The sequence below is a fragment of the Harpia harpyja genome, chromosome 7 (genome assembly GCF_026419915.1).
Source record: "Harpia harpyja isolate bHarHar1 chromosome 7, bHarHar1 primary haplotype, whole genome shotgun sequence".
NCBI lineage: Eukaryota > Metazoa > Chordata > Aves > Accipitriformes > Accipitridae > Harpia > Harpia harpyja.
The window spans coordinates 36,238,260-36,256,005 of record NC_068946.1 but is presented as its reverse complement, the minus strand read 5'-3'; the positions used below and the strand labels follow the sequence as shown (position 1 = coordinate 36,256,005).

Sequence of the window (17,746 nt, the reverse complement as noted above, 5' to 3'; positions counted from 1 at the left end):
AAATATGTTTTCCCACAAGTGAGTCGGTACTGGAGTTCAGAAAATTAATAAATGGAAGAAAAGACATTAATGCAGAAGAGCATCACTGTTCTAAATACACACACACACAAATCAAAGCAAGCTTTCTGCCCCTTTTCAAAAGAAATTTGCAAAGAAGTACCCACTTCTCTTGATTACTGCCAGAATATTTCTCACAACCAAGAGCAGGAAAACCTTCACACCTCTTTAAACTCAGTTCTTCACTTTAAGGTAGCCAAAAATGATAAAGAAGGATCAGTAAAATACCATTTAAGGAACAAAATCCAATGCTAAGCTTTGTGGGTTTGTCCCCTGAATTTATCTGCCTCTGTCATTAATGCAGAAATCTCTTACAGTAGAATTTACATGTCAGAAGGATGTAGTGTAACATGGCTAGCAGCAGTGATGCCATCCTTAAAAGTCAACAGCCAGCTGTCCTTTAAAGTGCTTGGCATTGGGATAGTACATTGAAGAGAAGAGTCATATTCGTAGACATTCTGAAGGTTTTCTAGTTCAAGGCCACCTTCATTTTAAGAATGAAATAATCTGTCATTTATTTTAGCTTCTCAGCTATCACAGTTGTTGACATTTACAACTTCTCAAACTTCAAAGCAAGTTTAGGTTATAATATGACAATTGTAGATTTCAGTGATCAATAATAAACTGCCCTTGCCCCTGATATATTGTTTCAAACAGCTGATAGTATATATGATTCCATGACATACATTCATCTATACAATTTTCCTGTGAGATATTATAGTCAGACTTTTAAAATTATTTATTTCTGGTACAAGATACTATGCAAATTGCTGTTGTTTTCCTAGAATTTCCTTAGAATTGTACTGATTATACTATGCCTTATGCAACAAAAACTTGACATCCCTTGAGGCAGGCTAAAGCTCTTCCTTTCCCCACCTCCCATCATTGATACTTTCTTTAAAATAATGAAAACTTTCTGTGACTACCTGGCAATCACTACCTGTGACTGAGGACAATCAATTTAAGGCTGCCTGGCTCTAACTTGCATTCCTGTGTCTAAATACTTCAGCAAACATTCAAGATCACACAAACGAGGCTCAACAGAATAAAGTAACAAGGTGACAGTCTTGACAGCAATCATCCCATTATTGTTTCACATTAGATTCTCAGAGTCATTTTTAGCACAGTCTTTTTTCCTTTGTACTTTATATTAACACATCTGTCAAGCCTGAAAAACACAATAGAAAAGTAGATGCACTTCAGGTATGCAACACTAATATCAGCCAATATAGCTCAGGAGTTTGACACCATAACCATGAAATAAGCATTTCCGCAATAAGTACAACTGAACAGGTTTTCAACAGTGCTAGAAAGCACCAATCCATTTTCAAATACTGTGGAACAAGCAACAGCTTTTTCAAAGTGGGGATGAAGGGCGGGTGGGTTGAACAAAGAGCCCAGTCCCAGGTAAAATAGTTTAGTGGGAGTCTTTTAAGCACATACCTCAGACAAGCAGCAGAGAAGAAATCCATTTTAGAAAAGATGCTGAAAGAGCTTGATGTCCACCTGGCAAATTTCTTGTGCTGTTTGAAAAAGCAAGACGGTTCAGACTATGAACCGAGTTATATCTACAGCATTGCAACCAGTCCTGATCGGTATGTAAATGAAAGTAAGAGCTTCTAGCAGTATACCTGATCAGAAAGACTAAGGGCAAAGGGAGATAGAGAGAGAGAAAAAAAGTGGAGGGAGCTCTTTCTTCCTTCAGTAAACCTCAAACGCTTGTGTGAAGCATTTAGCCTTAAAGCAGAGTGTCTCTATGGGAAGGAAAACCATACACTCCTGCAGTGCAAGGATTTTGACTACACCATTGCTTGCTTTAGCCCTTAATATGTTTTCCATGTGAAGGAACAACACGACCTCTGTTAACTTCTAAACAGTTCAGGGGAAAAATCTTAAATAATCATTTAAACACGCCCCACCCCCACTGCCTCAGCTGGCAAACACCCAAAAATATAAGGCCAGTGAAATCCATCTTGTAACAAAATGCTGTGCTGCCAAAAAGACCTGACTGCAGCTTTTGAAACATTTTTAAAAACAGCAAAATTGGATTTTCTCCTTAATTATATGCTTAACAATAACTAGAAAGCAAGCATTCAGAAATGATTAAAAAAGAAAAAAAAAGAAGGAGGGGGAACCCCATGTCGACAGCTCACATAAATGAACTAAGGTCTAGGATTTAACTTCCTACCGGCTTACCTGATAAAACACGAATTTCAAATGCATTATGAGGAAAACAAAAATAAAACCCCAAAGAGATAGTGATGATGAAATGCTTGAAATGCTCTCTAATAAATTTGTTCAGATTCCCAGTTCCAAAAGATCACCAAGCATTTATAAATTGCTGCATTCTCATTGGGAAGGGAAAAAAAAAGACCTCTGCAGTACCCTCTCCGCTTCATTCTTGGCTTCCTATTCTGAGGCTCACTCTATGGTACCTAATACAAATCAGCAAATAGCAGGCAAAAATAAAAGGGGGGTGGGGGGAGCAACGAAGAGAGACAGAGAGGAGGGTGATGAAAGAAAAAAGGGGAAAAAAAAAAAAGATACCAAGCCATCACCTTAAAGGAGAGCCCCATCTACCGGCAAAAGAAATGAACCGGCTGTAAAAGATTGCTTTTTTTAAAGATTTTCTGACTTAAACGAGTCTGGAAATCTACGGCCCCGTTTTCTTTCAGCAGGGAACAAAGGACAGGGGCTGCACTGAGAAGTAGATTTCTTTATTCAGTGTTAAACAACTAAAAGTTTTCATTAATTTTCATGTCTTTTCTGTTAATTATTTGTGTCTGAAACGCGAGAAGGAAATAGTTTCGGTAAGGGTGGTCTGTTATAAAAGCACCACAAACATTTCCAGGTCAGCCCCCGGCATGGCACGACCAAATGCTACCTGTCCTCTGTCGTTTTACACCTCCCTGCTGAGCAGTGGTGGGGGATTCAACATCTTCAGTCATGGGTTCAATCTTGAAAAAAAACCCCAAAACACAAAAAAGGTTCCTGTGCCAGAGTCATATGACATGTCCGTCTATTACAGACTGCATTGCCAATCACGCAGCCTGGTACACGACCGCCACGTCAGATCTATACGTTCCCGTGCATTCAGATGACAGCTGCGCAGCCAAATCTGGCACCTAGACAAAAATGCTCCTTTTTAAAATTCCGACTGCTAAGTAACAGTAACTGCCAATACAACAAATGCCAGCTGCATTGGATCAGCCTCAGTTTGAGCTAAATCAGGCAGCATTATATATTTCTCATTTTGCTTTCTTGACAAAAAAAGAAAATTAAAAAACCCGTGGAACTGGGATGGCCATCAGCAAACACTTTTGAAACCCCTCGTTTCAGCCATGCTGGAGGGGGGTGGGTGCAGTACGGTAGGAAAGGAAGGGGGCAGTGACTAGGAAGGTGAGAGGTGCACAGAAGAAGAGCCAAAAATACTGCATATCTTTCATTGTGTAATACAATTTTGGCATGTAAAGATAGAAGAAAATAAACCTAATCAATACCTGTATGCAATAAGGCTGTCATCTATGATATAACAGATAGTTAACATGTTAACCTGTGATTCAGTGACCCCAGGCAGCTATAATGAATTTGATACCCTGAAGTTAGTTCCAGTATTGTTCTGATATGTTCTTTTTTAATATTTTTACATCACGAGGTTTTGACTGCTTAAATTTTGCTTGAATCCAAGCTACGTGAAGCTGAATTTCTCCACCTCCCAGTAGTGGCCTGACATGCTTGGCCCTTCACAACAAGCACTTGGAATCTCTCAGTATAATACCTAATTTTCAAGCATTTATCAATGCTTGAAAATCATTTCATATCAATTCATAACAGAATGTTATGAACAATTGTTCTAACAATGGAATCTAATCTCATAGATCTTTAAATATTTTCTCAGCAAATATTACAGTGGTTAAAAGAACACAGCAAGCAACCTTATGACACTATTTAGTTAAAACACACCATAATATATCCAAATACTAATACTCAAATGCTGACGTACAAAGGCCAAGACCAAGCTGGATACAACCATGCAACCTGCCTCCTTTGAATGTGCCGGAGCACTGATTTAGAAAGACTTCACTTGCTTTCACATTTCGCTGCTGCCATGATCACCAGTTTTGAATTTAGCTTTTCTGCTGGCACTACTGGTAGGCTGCTAAATAGCTCAGGCAGGTCCCCACCACCCAAATGCAGTTCAATTCTGTGACCTTGAGGTAGCAAGATCTATAAACTATTATCTTATTAGTATCAGCTGGTAACATACTCATCAACTGTTCGATTCTTATTTAGGTATAATTGTAAAAGCTGTAAAAAAATTTTTTTCATACATTTGCAAAATTCTTCAGGGTCATGAAGAGCATTTGCAGGTGACAAATTACTTTGTAGTGCTAGTAACACCCCTGACTCAGAATCATCCTGAAAATTTTAAATACTAAACAGATGTTCAGATACTATTGCTGATGCCAATTGATCATTCCCAGAAATCTTTCCGTTCTTGGAGGATGTTTCTGGAAATGATTAATTGCCTGGTGTTTATAAATACAGATTTATCAGGTTAAGAGGCAGAATATTTACGCTTCAGCTTGAAGTTTTAATATGAGTTCCTCCAGTCTTCACTAGTCTGGGCATATTTGACATTTTACAGGCATAGCTCCTTTAAAATGTTGCATTTTGAAATGAAATAAACACCACAAAAGAAAAAAATAAACCAAGAATCTGGATCACTTAAACAATAAACACCAGGTACTAAAAATCTTTGAGATACCTCAGGTGCCTACAGTTTTAGTCCTGAACATAACACTGAACACACAAAATTTCCCCGAAGCTTAAACATGATTTTATTGTGCTGTGAAAGCATACAGTTTTCAATAGTCCTAAACTGTCCTTCTTTAAGCTTTAGTAGACGTTCATCATAGGATGCTTAATATGACTACTGACTTTAAGAAATGTCCAAGTATCAGTAAAGGAATACTGAAAGCTTTTTTTTTTTTAAAGCAGCATTTCTCGTGGCTCAGATTTCACTGGCCACACTGTTATAACCAGGTGCTCAAGTTCAGCTCCACCAGCTTACAGTGTCAGGAAAATTGATATGGTTTGTGGTTATCTTAACGAGCTCCTTTGATGGCTCCTTGAACCAGACTGTCATCTGATAAGGGGTCTGAGAGAGAAGACTTTATCAACACAACAGCAACTTCTTTCCAACTGCTAAAGAGCTAAATCCCCTGAATTCTTACTTTTTTAATGTTTTAAACTTCTACATTGCACCCCAATTGCAGAAAACAAAAAAGGTATAGATTTCTCAATCACGGCTGCTCCAACTTGAGATAAATGGAAAGTTAGTAAATAAAATACGGTCTCCCTTCCCTCTCCCCCGCAAAATACAACTTGCCTTTTTTGCTGTCTTCAAACAAATAGGAAACTGCTCATAGCTAGTAAAATAATTTTCAAAACCAAGCCAGCCCAGGATACTTGCTGCATTTACTGGGGAAATTTTTGACCACTTCTTCCTGCAGGTATGGTGACAACTTCTGCCTTCCTGAGTGCCTGAGGAGCAATCATCTTAATGGGTATGGGCTGAAGCAACCATCCAACAGGCCCAAAGGAGAGCACCTCCCTGCCCTGCACAGCAGGGTCACAGTTGCCAGGCAAACTTCCTTTGCAGCCTTGAGCTTGCAATCTTGCAGATTTCAGATTCCGCAGACCTGGTAACTTTGCATTAAAGGAGATTTGTGGTTCATTTGCCCTCATACAAATTTTGACCAGTCCTACTCTTGGCTCTGCCTCAGGAATACCGTGCAAACATTTAAGACCACTGGTGAAGAACAGCCCAGGAAGTTTTTGGCTGTAGTGCCAAAAACTGCCCACCCTTAGTGATCACCAGGCACTGGGAGATTCTGGTTTTCTTCAGCACATGAAAGGATTCATCTGGAAGTCCTTCTCAGGTGATCCTCTGCAGCACAGTTCACTTTCTGAAAGGGACCTATAATGAACTCCAGCTGAACAAAAAGAGAATGTATTTCTTCTTGTCACTATCTTGTTTCAGCATTTGTGCTGCAAAAATTATAGTTCTGTACAATCTAGAGAAATATTTAAAATTAACCTTAGAAGTTTAGATGTTCAGCCATGGCAGTAAACTGTGCAAGCAACAATGCAGAAGAGCGTGTTCTACATACACAATGAATAGAGTGTTAAGAGCAATATATATATATATTTTTTTTTTTTTTTTAAGGACAGTGTATGAGGTACATTTTATTCATCAAAACATTAAGAATTCTCCCTTGATTCTTTACAGTATGTCTTTCTAGTGTTCTAGGAATGAATTCTGTGAATTGCAGTGGGTGTGGAAAACAGGTAATGGACTAATTCATCCAATATGTAAAGAATGAGCCATCCAAGGTCCTCCATGGACAAGCAGGTGGACATGATAATCCAGGGGGCTTTTTCTCTTTCTAAACTTGTGAACCAATTCTATTGCAGTCACGGAAGAGCTGTACAAGCAGTTAAGGATGGAAAAACATCATCATGGAGAACCAGGACCTGGAAAAATGACATGGACTGTAGCAACACAGAACAGAAGATTGCATCTAACCAATTTCAATGAAAAACAAGGAAAACCTCTGAATAAAAAGAGTAACTTTTTGCACAAGGAACAGAGCACATCTGCCAGCCTCTAAACAGGCATCTTCAGAACGGATATAGTCCATTTCTACAGCAACAGATTTTTGTCATGTTTGGAATGTTTTTGTGTACTAAATGCAAATAAAAGCTGGCATTTCTGGACAGTGAAAGATGCGTATTTGTGAGCCCAAACTTACCTGGAAACCTTGTGAATTATATTATTACAGTCTTACATTTAGATGTTACATGAGATAAACTAAACCACAGATGTTTGTAGTCTGTCTTTTTCAGTTTAGGACTAACTTAGCATATGATTGTCATCACAATATATATCTCAACTAATCAATTAAAATGGGCAGATAAAATCTGAGATATAAATATCTCTATAGTCTAATGTATACTCCTATACTTTCTTATGTTATGGATTACAAAAACTGGTCTCACCATAATTTATGCTAAACACATTATTCTAAAATAATTGAATTCACAGACTTTCATATTGTTTCCATGCCCCTCAGTTTTAGTGACATCTCCATGGCTACAAAGAGAGCACAGAAACTCACTTGCAGGACAGAAAACTCTAGTACTGTGAGGAAAAGTGAAGAGAAAAGTTTGACAGAAACTCAAGCTGCATATTGTGATGTATGGGAATATACAGACTATTGGAAACAAGCTACTGATGTTGCCATGCACTGGACAATTCCAGTAAACCACAGGAAAATACCAGGAGGAGGCACTGACAGCTAATGGTCAATATCCTGCATTGTAGTGGGTTCAAAACATACCTTACAGCTTGGATTCAGTTTCCCAGACCTAAAGTGATATACCAGAATATAGGATATATAAATACACATCGGAAACACTATTTTCTAACACTTTGTATCCTCATGACGCATCTGCAGCTTGCTATGCTGAGAAGTACTGTGTGTGCCCTGCTATGAACCATGATGCAAAAAATAAACACCTCCAGAAAACCACCATAGACTTAAAGACAATAAGTCTTTTTTTTTTTCTTCTAATTGAATAGATAGGTTATTAATACTCCTTAAGCCTGTAAGAAAATACCTCAAGCACCCACACTGAAATGAGATGGAACACAGTGTACTCATATATAATAGCATAACTATTTTAGAACACTTCAGGCAGCAAGAAACAAAGAATCTAAAGTACATCATTACAATAATGCGTAGTACCTAGCAGTTTTGTTCTAAGTTCCTATACTATGCTATTATTTTAAGAGTTTGTTTGCAAGACATACTTCTGCATTTTGAAGTATAAAATGGTATCTGTAAAATATTATACAATGTAATATACTGCATTGCAACAGAGGCATTTTCAAGCTACCAAAAATGAGTTACATTTTCTTGAACCTAACTTCTTTCACAATGTAATTAATGAAGTCACCAGCCTGGTATCTCTACTAAATCACAGAATAGATCTACATGACTGTAATTTTAAAAAAAGAAAAAAAGAAAAAAGTAACTGGTAAGGTAAGACCATGATGAAGAAACAACTGACTGCTTGGCAGTTCTTTTCCAGAGAAAGAGAGCTTTTAAAGATGATAAGAAAATGATAAAACAATTCACCTCACTTACTTACAAACAAGTGTTGAAATTTAATTCTATCAGTTATTTCTAGAACAGTGTGAAGAGAACCACCAGTTTCTAGTGGGGGGGGGAAACACATGTAAAGGACTCCCACTCTTCCCATCAAAATTAGTTTTAATCTGATATTAATACGTAATCTTATATTAATATTCAATCTTATTTTGACTTGGAAAGAAAGGGACCTTGGTATTTATTCTTAGAGTGAGCAGTTACCCATTAGATGTGAAAATTCTGTAAATGCCATATTGTCAATAGACAATAATTTTGAATTTTTAATTTTCTCTTTTGACACTCATTAACATAATTCAATACAAACCTCACTATTTTTAAATTAATACCTTAAATGAAATCCTGGTAGTAAGCTGTTAAATATAACTCGTTGATACAATGCTGAACAAAGTTTCTCTCACGTATTTTTACTATAAATTCCCCCATATTTTGGAATTCATTAATGTATCTTAAATTAGTATTATTTAATCTTTGCAAATTGCTAACTCCCCTGAAGCAGACTCTACAGTACCATGAATGAAAAAGTTGCTGTCCAAGGTACTGTGCATAAACACGAGTTTTCTAATTAATCTCTCAAATCCATTAAAAATATTTTCAAATTTATTATATAGTAATTGTCCCTAGCAAGCAAGTTAGCCTTGTTGAAATTCCCTACATGATACTGCAGTATCAGTGTTATGCTGTTACTTTCCAGGGCCTCTTCTGCTGCATTCCGGTATAATAAGTCGTTCCAGCGCCTGACAATACTCAGTATGTATAATTTGTTTAAGGACAAACCTGTTCTATGTTTTGTTACAGACTGATTTTCAGCAGGGTGTAAATACAAAAAATTTCTTTGAATTCTACATGGTGCATGAAAAAAAGCTACCCTCTAATATAAATCTAGCTAACGTACTGTTCTGGCATTCTGCAGAGCAGTCACTAAATGTAATTCTATCTGCAGTATTCACCTTACATATTTCAGAAGCGTATAGATTCATGCATGCATGCAGTAAACAGCAAATAGCATCCTGGATTTAATTGCTACTTCAAAAAAATAACCAAAGAGTGCAAGAAAATCAAATAAATTTTTTGCTTTGTTTTGTAATAGAAGCAGCATATTTGTAATTTGAAAGGCTAAAACAATGCAACAGCCAGGAACTGCAGTAAACCTCTCAGAGCTAATAGCTACATTCAATAATGCTTTCCCACATCACCTTCAAGCAAATGGATTTCATTCACTGCTTAGTCAGTCAAATTAACAATAATCCCCATATGGTTAGAAAAGATGTTTGTTAAACAAACCCCGTTTATGATTTATTTATTTGTAAAGTGTCTTAAAGCTGAGATGCCTAGAAGAACTACTATGTTAATTCAATGGTGCTGACAGAGCTGGTTTCACCTAGCAAATTCTCTCTGCAATTCACAGCCCAGCTGACAGCTATCTGCATAGAAAAACAGCACAGTAACCATTTAAATCATGCAAAAACATTTACCCGAGAAGATGTAGCAAAGATCAGGATCCAGCTTCCAGACCCCATGAAGCATGAAGCTGAGGGAGCAATCCACCAGCTTGCTCAGGCCAGCAGTCTCTCTCCTACACTTGACCTAGACTGCCTTACATAATGAGGAATCAGTGCTGTATCCTGCGTGGAGGAGCAAGCTGAATGTCATCACTGGCAGAAGTAGGGAGAACTGGCAGCAGGCAGGCTGGTAGTTAGCATGGAGATCACGAAGTCTGCTTTCTCTGAGTGTTCTGGGAGAAAACACAAGAACAGCTCAGAAATGCTGGTGTCATTCCTCCCCTGGAAGGAATGACCGGAAGGAGCAAGGGTGTTACGACCATGAGGGAGACAGCAAGTGCTAAAGCTGCATCTGTACCTACTATCAAGGTAACAGAGCTCCTGTCACGCTGTGTCTAGAGGACTGCATAGCTACAGCTAATAGGAGAGCAACAGCACGGCAAAGTAAAGAAGGAGAGACACAGGCTGCTGCTGCATACGTTTGTCTATATGTTACTCATGGTGGTGAGTAGAAGAAAAGCAATGGTAGAAGATAAAATACTGGGATTAACTTCCAAAGGGAAGTGCTATTCCCTTAAATAAATCTTACTGCATGCAAGTTAGTTGCTGGGAAAGAAAAACAAGCAAACATTTGTTACCTGTTTTACTTGGTGTTACAGAGCTTCACCTGCTTGCGTTACAGAGATTTTGATATTTTCAAGAAAATGATGGCTAAGATACATTCCTGTTTGTGAAGTTGTTTATAGTTATTTCTGGTATTTCTTTGCTATTTATTGGAGAGAAGCTTTGGGATATTTCTTAGTTTATTACTGTTTGGGTCAGTACTTCCTCTGTGGAGGGCACAAGAGGAGAAAAAAGTATCCAGGCTTAGCCAGCAGTTAGAAACATAAACAACCTTGTTGTTTACAAAAATTGGCTTTATATTAATTAAAATCCCTGCATATAACTTGTATTCCATATTTTATTTCCTCTGAATACTTGAATAGTAAGTAAAGAGCCTTAAATACTGATAATGCATATACCAATTATTCTTGAATGAATATTTTGAGTGGTACAGTTTCTCCCTACAAAAGGCAGCAAAGGTTTCACTAAGAGAAGGTATCTTAAGTTTTCTAGTTATATTTGAGACAGTTTGATTAGGCATGATCAAGAGTAATTGCAACTGGACACAAATTCCTAATGTCACAGATCAATATCACTTGATAACAAATATAGTAACTGAGAGATAAAGAAAGTATCATTTAATAATATTTAATGCTCTATTTTATGCAGGTACTGCTATATTTGATGGTCCTCCTTGTTTAAATTAAATGAGTTTGGGTGAGTGAGTGAAATAACGGACATAATTTTCAACACAGCTCTGAAACTTGCCAAGTTAAAATCCTGGGCTGTAGTAAATACGAGAGAAAAGAGGAACTCAGCAACAACACTGTGGCAACATCAAAGACAGGTCACTAAACTCACTGAAAGTTTTAGTATCAATGTGGAACATTGGCTGGGTTTTACAGAAGACAGCTCAGGTACAGGGACTATTATACTTAGTTATGCCCTTAGAGTAAACATGATTTGGAGCTCTGATCTCAAATGGGAAAATCAAGTTGAAGGTGAAAGGGATAAAAATAATCCAATTTTTGTTTACAAAATCTATTTAAATTATTATTTCTCTTTTACAAATAAGCATACAATACAACCTGATCAGGTTAAAAAAAATATGCTTGAGTGTTACTGGTTTTTGAAATATGTTTTCCTAGTCCCTTGTTGAATGATTTTCTTTTTGTTTTCTTGAGAATGAAAAAAAGAAAAAAGAAAAGATCAGAAGTATTTGGTAGAAAAGGTAGATCACTAATAACTCAGGATATACTAGCCGTAGGTCTATAGTATAATGTGGAAACCCCCCAAAATGCAAGGGAAATATCATCTAAGAATTATTTTTTAAACAATTATTGCTGCATTTGAAATCAGTAACTTTTCATCCAATCAGCGCAATTTATTTATACCACATCAGCAAATAATATTAAAAAATCTTGGTGCATTTATTCTTTCACACATTGGTGTTGACTGTTAATGAGGAGTCCCTATTAAAACTTTATATAATTTATATGTACCAACTTATACTTTTGGTGTTTCAAGTGTTAAATAAGAATACTTGCTTACAAGAAAACTATTTACATACTGGACCCTGGTTAATCAAGAGCTGAAAATACCATGACCTGTATTAAGCTATGAGAGCATACAATGATAGTTTAATTAAGGTGCAAAAGGTTGGTGATTCTGTTGATCACAGCACTCAAAACAGCAAAGCAGTCAAACTACTCATCTAAAGCCAGCTCAGATGCCTCCACAGTCATGGCACAGCTAGTACATCACCAGGATAATCTGCCTACAGATAACCAAAAATTGACTGCATTGGGTAGAAAAATAAATAAAGTTTATAGGTAAACCAACCCAATACACAAAAATTGAGTAGAAAATGCTACCTAAATGAACAGAATAGCAAACTTGACTGTCAGCACTGCAAAGGCAATATGCAGTTTGCTTGATGTTACAGTTCAGGAAAACTTGTCTAAGTTTGATACAGCTGATTTGATGTCTAGTGATGAACTAGATATTCCTCCAAAGCTTTTCCAGCCTTCTTTTCTGTGATACTGCCTGTAAAATGTATGTCCAACTGCAGAACAATGACTGCCTCATTATACTCTTTTGTCATGAAGATAAGTAAATACAAAGTAATCATTTGTAAACATTAAGTTATTGTCACTCAGAATATGCCTGCAAGGCATAGTTCTTGTCTGGAGTGTAAAAACGGTTTACTTCTCTCAGGAATTAGCCAACTTGTTCTTCCATTAAGCCACAGAACTTTTTGGTTTACAATAGTTCTTATAAGCATTTTTGCTCTAGATGAACTTGGTCTGATCTGCTGGCAAGTCAAGGCTATCTTAACACAAATTGATACAGAAACTGCTGACGTAGGACTCTTAATGAAAGACTTTCTGAGCCAGCTGCACTGATAATGTGAGTAGAAGAGTCTAATGCTTGACAGCGGTAAGAAAAATAAGTCAAGTTTATATCACTCTCAACTACCACATTAATTATTCTGATGCCTCAGCAGTTAGAAAGGTTTCTATCAAAGTAAATAAAGTAAATGCAGTTTTAAAAAAATTCTTTTAAAAACCATATTCTTTTGCAAATGACTGTAGAACAAAGCTACTGATTGGAAAAAAAGAATGGGCTAGACTACCCCTCACATAAGGACAAAGATGAAAATATGAATGTTTGAGAGTTTAATGTGAGGAGTACAAAACAATCTAGACTCTTTTGCTATATCTGTCTTATGAAGATAATGCTAGTGAAGTTTTACAGAAGACTGTAAGCCTATGAAACAAGATCTGGAATTTTTCTTTTATGGAAAATTTGGTAGTAGAAGTTAACAATGCTTATCACTAAATTATCCTTACTGGCTGAGTTTATGCCCATAAGTTTCTTTCTATTCCATGCTGAAATGAAGGAAGCAGCATCTCATAGACATTGCTCCTGCCAACAACCTTGAGTAAACAGGACGATTTTTTTTTAGACACCTTGCTCTTAAGATGCTTTGCACATAAATAAATCATTACTTGAGGTTTGCTCATACTAAGATAGATTCCATTTGGGATCTGATGAAACACTAAAATGCTCCAGTATCACTGCCTGGAGAGATGTCTACAATATCTTGAGGTGCAGGTTTTTGGTTTTTTCCATCCTTCTCTGACCTTGCTTTCTTTTCTCAAAATAATTTCTCCTTTGTGTTCCTGAACAACTTTCACAAGTGATTCATGCTGAAATGTGTAAACAGTGGGTCAAAGTCTTCAAAAAAAAAAAAAAAACCACCCCAACACCAAATGGCACCCTGTATTTAGATCTGATATCACACACTCATAAATGGGGGGGGGGGGGGGGGGGGGGGTTGTCCACATATGAGTCTTTTACCCAAGTCTCTCTGAATATTTTGGCCATTTCTATGTATGTGCTACTTCTGTTAGCAAAAACAATAAAGGCATACCTCATATCTCCTTTTTGAAACAGGTAGCAAAAGCTTTTGATTTATTTCTTTGAGTATTATCTAACAGCGCAAGACCTAAATTTATGTACTTTACATGTACTTTTTATTATTTGACCCTGTCATTTCACAATGAAGATCATTGGAGGACTAGTAAAAGAGGAAGATTTTTCTCCTTTAGTTAACTGGACTTCATGTAGTGTCTGACTGATGCCAATATTCAAACAGGCAGAAGTACAACTCTAAATATTGTTTTATTCTTAGATGATACCTTACCAATTGTGCAACTGCATTAAAGAGCATTTTAAAAACTAGTAATATTTCCAAACATCTTAAATTGTATGTTTTAGATGTAAGATGTGTCAATGCTTTCAAGTCTCCTTTCCTTAGTATTCTACAATATTTAGTATTCTGCATATTTACAAGAAGGTCCCTGGTTTTCGTGCAAACAATCAAGTATCCCAGCAATGATAAGTGAACACTGAATTCTCAAATTCAGTGCAAACTCCTCAGATGATAGGTATCACTAATTTTGTAATTTTGTACACACATGCAGTTTCTGATATTTAACATCACACATTATCCTAGAAAATAACTGAAAAATTATAACCCAAATAAGTGTAAAAACTTTCTACAATTAAACTATGAACATTGACTAGGTCAAGGTCACAGTAATCTTAATATTCATGGACTGTTCTTTGATTTCTTTTTGACATCTTTTCCTCTTCAGTAAAACTAGCTACGACAGCCTTTTTAATTCCTTTCTCAGATTTTTTGGTAAGATTTATAGGGCTGTCTATTATACCTCTGAGAGTGCCTATAAACCAATTTCCCAAGCCACTATTTTTGTACTTATCTCATAAAAAAACCCATCTGCTGTTTTGCATGTTAATGCTAAAAGAGAATCACAAAAATAGAAGGAAGGAAAGAAGTTAAAATTAAAAAGCAATTAATTAAGCATTTGATAAATATGCCTATTTATTTTGAGTAAGTGAATGATCTTTATCAACTGAAAATAACCAGTACTGGCAGGCTTTTTTGTTGAATTTTGTTCTGTCAATTATTCCAGGATGTTGAATTTAGATTTTAATTTTTTTTAGTATCTCCCTAAACTAGTTCTTATGAGCTGAAGAGCAACAACCAATACACAATTAGTTTTGGAGACTAAGTTGTTTAAGCTGTAAGTCATCCATGAAAATGTTTCTAGAAATTGTAGTTGTAGTACCTTGAACTCCAAGCCATGAGTTATTGATGCCTAAGAACAATGTCAGGCAAAACAGATTTATGGTTCAGCATAACAATAAATGTACCATTAGCACTAAAAGCAGTAAGGCACCTTTTTTTCTTTCTTTCTTTTTTTTTTCCTTTTTCCCCAAACCCTCCTAAATAGCCCACAGCATGCATCATTTTTTATATTGATTCAACACAGACACAGAACTGCCTAACACAAAATCTTGAAAGACCTACTGCAATGAACAAGTTCACGAGATTGGTCATCCCCTCTAGCAACACATGAAGATATAATCAGCACTGACTTCTAGCTAAAAGGCATAAATTTGTCACTTAAATTTCATTCTGAATCCAAGTAGCTTTTTTTTTGTCTTTGTTCAGTTGACATGGGACCTGGACCTGTCAAACAAACCATATTTAGCCTTCATTATGTTTAAATCTCTCTTCAATTCTTTGAAATGTCTATACTTCTAGAAAAAAAAAAGGATTCAGATTTGATTCTTCATAGAAAAGTGATACTTATTGTATTTTGTTGTGCCAGAAATTTTAGAAATATGTTTAATAACTATAGGGTACCAAAGGTGCGGGTGACCTGTTAAATGCTTTCAGAAGATCTATTTGGTTCCCATAAAAGAAAATGTTCCAGCTCCTGGATTCCGTTCCTCTTATTTCCATTGTTTGGATGCTTCCAGGAAATAACACAGATTCTCTTTGGTCTCTTGCTTTTCTCCCAGCAGGTTCCTAGTCACTTGGGCATAGTTTACAATAAGAGCTCACAATTGCCTAAAAATGAAGCCTGTATCTCTGGCAAGTTTTCAGGTCTCTAGCATCTGTAGCTGTTTTCCATAAAAGACTTACTGAGCAGTAATCAAAGCTTCTCAGGCTATGTATTCCACATCCAAACTTTGGACTTGCACACTACAAGCACTCAAAGGCAAAAGACTGTACAGCCTTCACACCGTCCAGAGAGTTAAACGCAGATGATGCACAGGTGTCTAAGTTAGAGCACGCTTCTGTCTTCAGTTCTCCTCCACCAACGCAAAGATAAAGACCAGTAAGAACGAGACAAGTCTTTCAGGTCAATACCTTTGACCTAAACATGGAACCTGCATTCACTGCTGAGAGACACAGTGGTCCAACATGCCAGATCTTCCAAATCTTCTTTGTAAATTGAGGGTAGTCCTTTGCAGAGCAGGAGGATTCAGGGTGCTGTCAGTTACACTCTGCAGCTCCCAGGTTCTGAGGTTCTCCAGTTCAGTCCTTAGCTGACTGATACACAGTATATTATTGATTTACATAGCAAGATATATCCATGCCAACACTCTTTATATACTTAGGTTTGCATACACATTTCACTTAGAGTTTAAATGTTCCCATGTCTAACGTTGAGCTTAGAAGCACTACATACAAGCCCTTAAAAAAGATTTGAACACTATCTTATCTAAAGAAAATTCAGTAACTCCTAGAATGCCTTTTTAAAAAAAAAAAAATTGTTTTACCTGTCAGAATAAGTATTTATTTGGCCACTAATAATTGACCTTTAATTTAAGTAAACTCTCGACTAAAACCAATTAACACAATAATTGTATAATCAGCAATAGTATTTTTAAGCTTACAGGACAAAGTGACATAAAACTCTGTGTTATTTTTTAAAGGATACATTTTTTGCTTATCTGGCTCATCTTCTTGATGCAGCTTTCTCTTTTTCATTCCCTTATGTGAGAAAGTAAACTGAATGTCCTTGTAAGCCACTGTGGCTTGCTGTCAGGCAGAGTGAAAAAGAGAGAACCATAAACTGATCAAAGCAGTGCAGAAAATGCCTTGTCTTCTAAAGATATCAGCTCTTTATTTTAATTTCTTTTGGACTGATCCCACAGTGTAAAACAATGAGATCTCACAAAAATCTATTGCAGAAGTTTCCCTTTCCTCAGTCATTCCTAGTGGGTCATTCTTCAAGATTCAGCTATAGCCATACTCAAATCACCAAGTTTTTAGAAGTCAACGAGAGAAAATACTTTTCCTATTTTTTCCAGGTCATGTCAGATGAATTCAGCAAATTCTATTCTTTATGACACTTCAACAAAGCAAAATTCTTTAGTTCAGCCTATTTACTTCTTCAACAGTTTTTCATTTTTATTGGAAGCTGTGGCAATGTGACCTTGAGAAAGAAATCTCTCTAGTCTTCATTTTTCAATCACTTACAGCGCAGTATCGGCACGCCTATAACAGTCCTGTCAGAGACCATGGTCCTCCTAGAACCAATAGCTCAATTTATGTCAACTTTGAATCATTGCCTTGCAAAACGCAGATTTTGGTCTCCTTGTGTCTAAAGGTGGACTTGCAAAGGAAATCAAGCAATGCAAATCTATCTGCTCTCTTGCCTAAGGTCAACTGGCTGAAGCCACCTGAAAGCTCCAGGTCTAAATAGAGTCATCTGGGAAAGAGGTTGAGCTCTCTCTCACAAGGCATGTGAAGATTCCTGTGGTACTCAAATAGAAACATGAATAGGACTTTCTGCATATAACCACAGCTCTGTGGTCTTGAACTTCCCTCCAGGATTTCTATTTTGATTCACAGGCTTCCTGGAAACAGTGGGTTTTCCACTGAACTTTCCATGCCCACTCCTTCAAGAGTAAGAGAGCAGGATGGAGTAATTTCTTATTTTTCCCTTTTTAACATAGGAC

The 17,746-nt window shown here is 36.7% G+C and overlaps 1 protein-coding gene and 1 long non-coding RNA gene across 8 annotated transcripts in view; one reads left to right on the top strand and one right to left on the bottom strand.

The window, feature by feature from the left end:
- Positions 1-10,022, bottom strand: part of LOC128143708 (sodium channel protein type 1 subunit alpha) — a 102,634-nt gene extending 92,612 nt beyond the window's left edge. For 5 of the 6 annotated variants that reach the window (XR_008235855.1, XM_052791231.1, XM_052791235.1 and 2 more), the window contains exon 1: positions 9,770-10,022. The gene's annotated coding sequence lies outside the window, so the exon portion shown is untranslated. Of the gene's footprint in view, positions 1-1,500; positions 1,575-9,769 lie in introns of those variants that run through there. The other variant, XM_052791232.1, reaches the window with a different exon arrangement.
- Positions 10,023-10,045: 23 nt separating this feature from the next.
- Positions 10,046-17,746, top strand: part of LOC128143710 (uncharacterized) — a 38,639-nt gene continuing 30,938 nt past the window's right edge. For both annotated transcript variants that reach the window (XR_008235857.1, XR_008235856.1), the window contains exon 1: positions 10,046-10,300. This is a non-coding gene — a long non-coding RNA (uncharacterized LOC128143710). The remainder of the gene's footprint in view (positions 10,301-17,746) is intronic.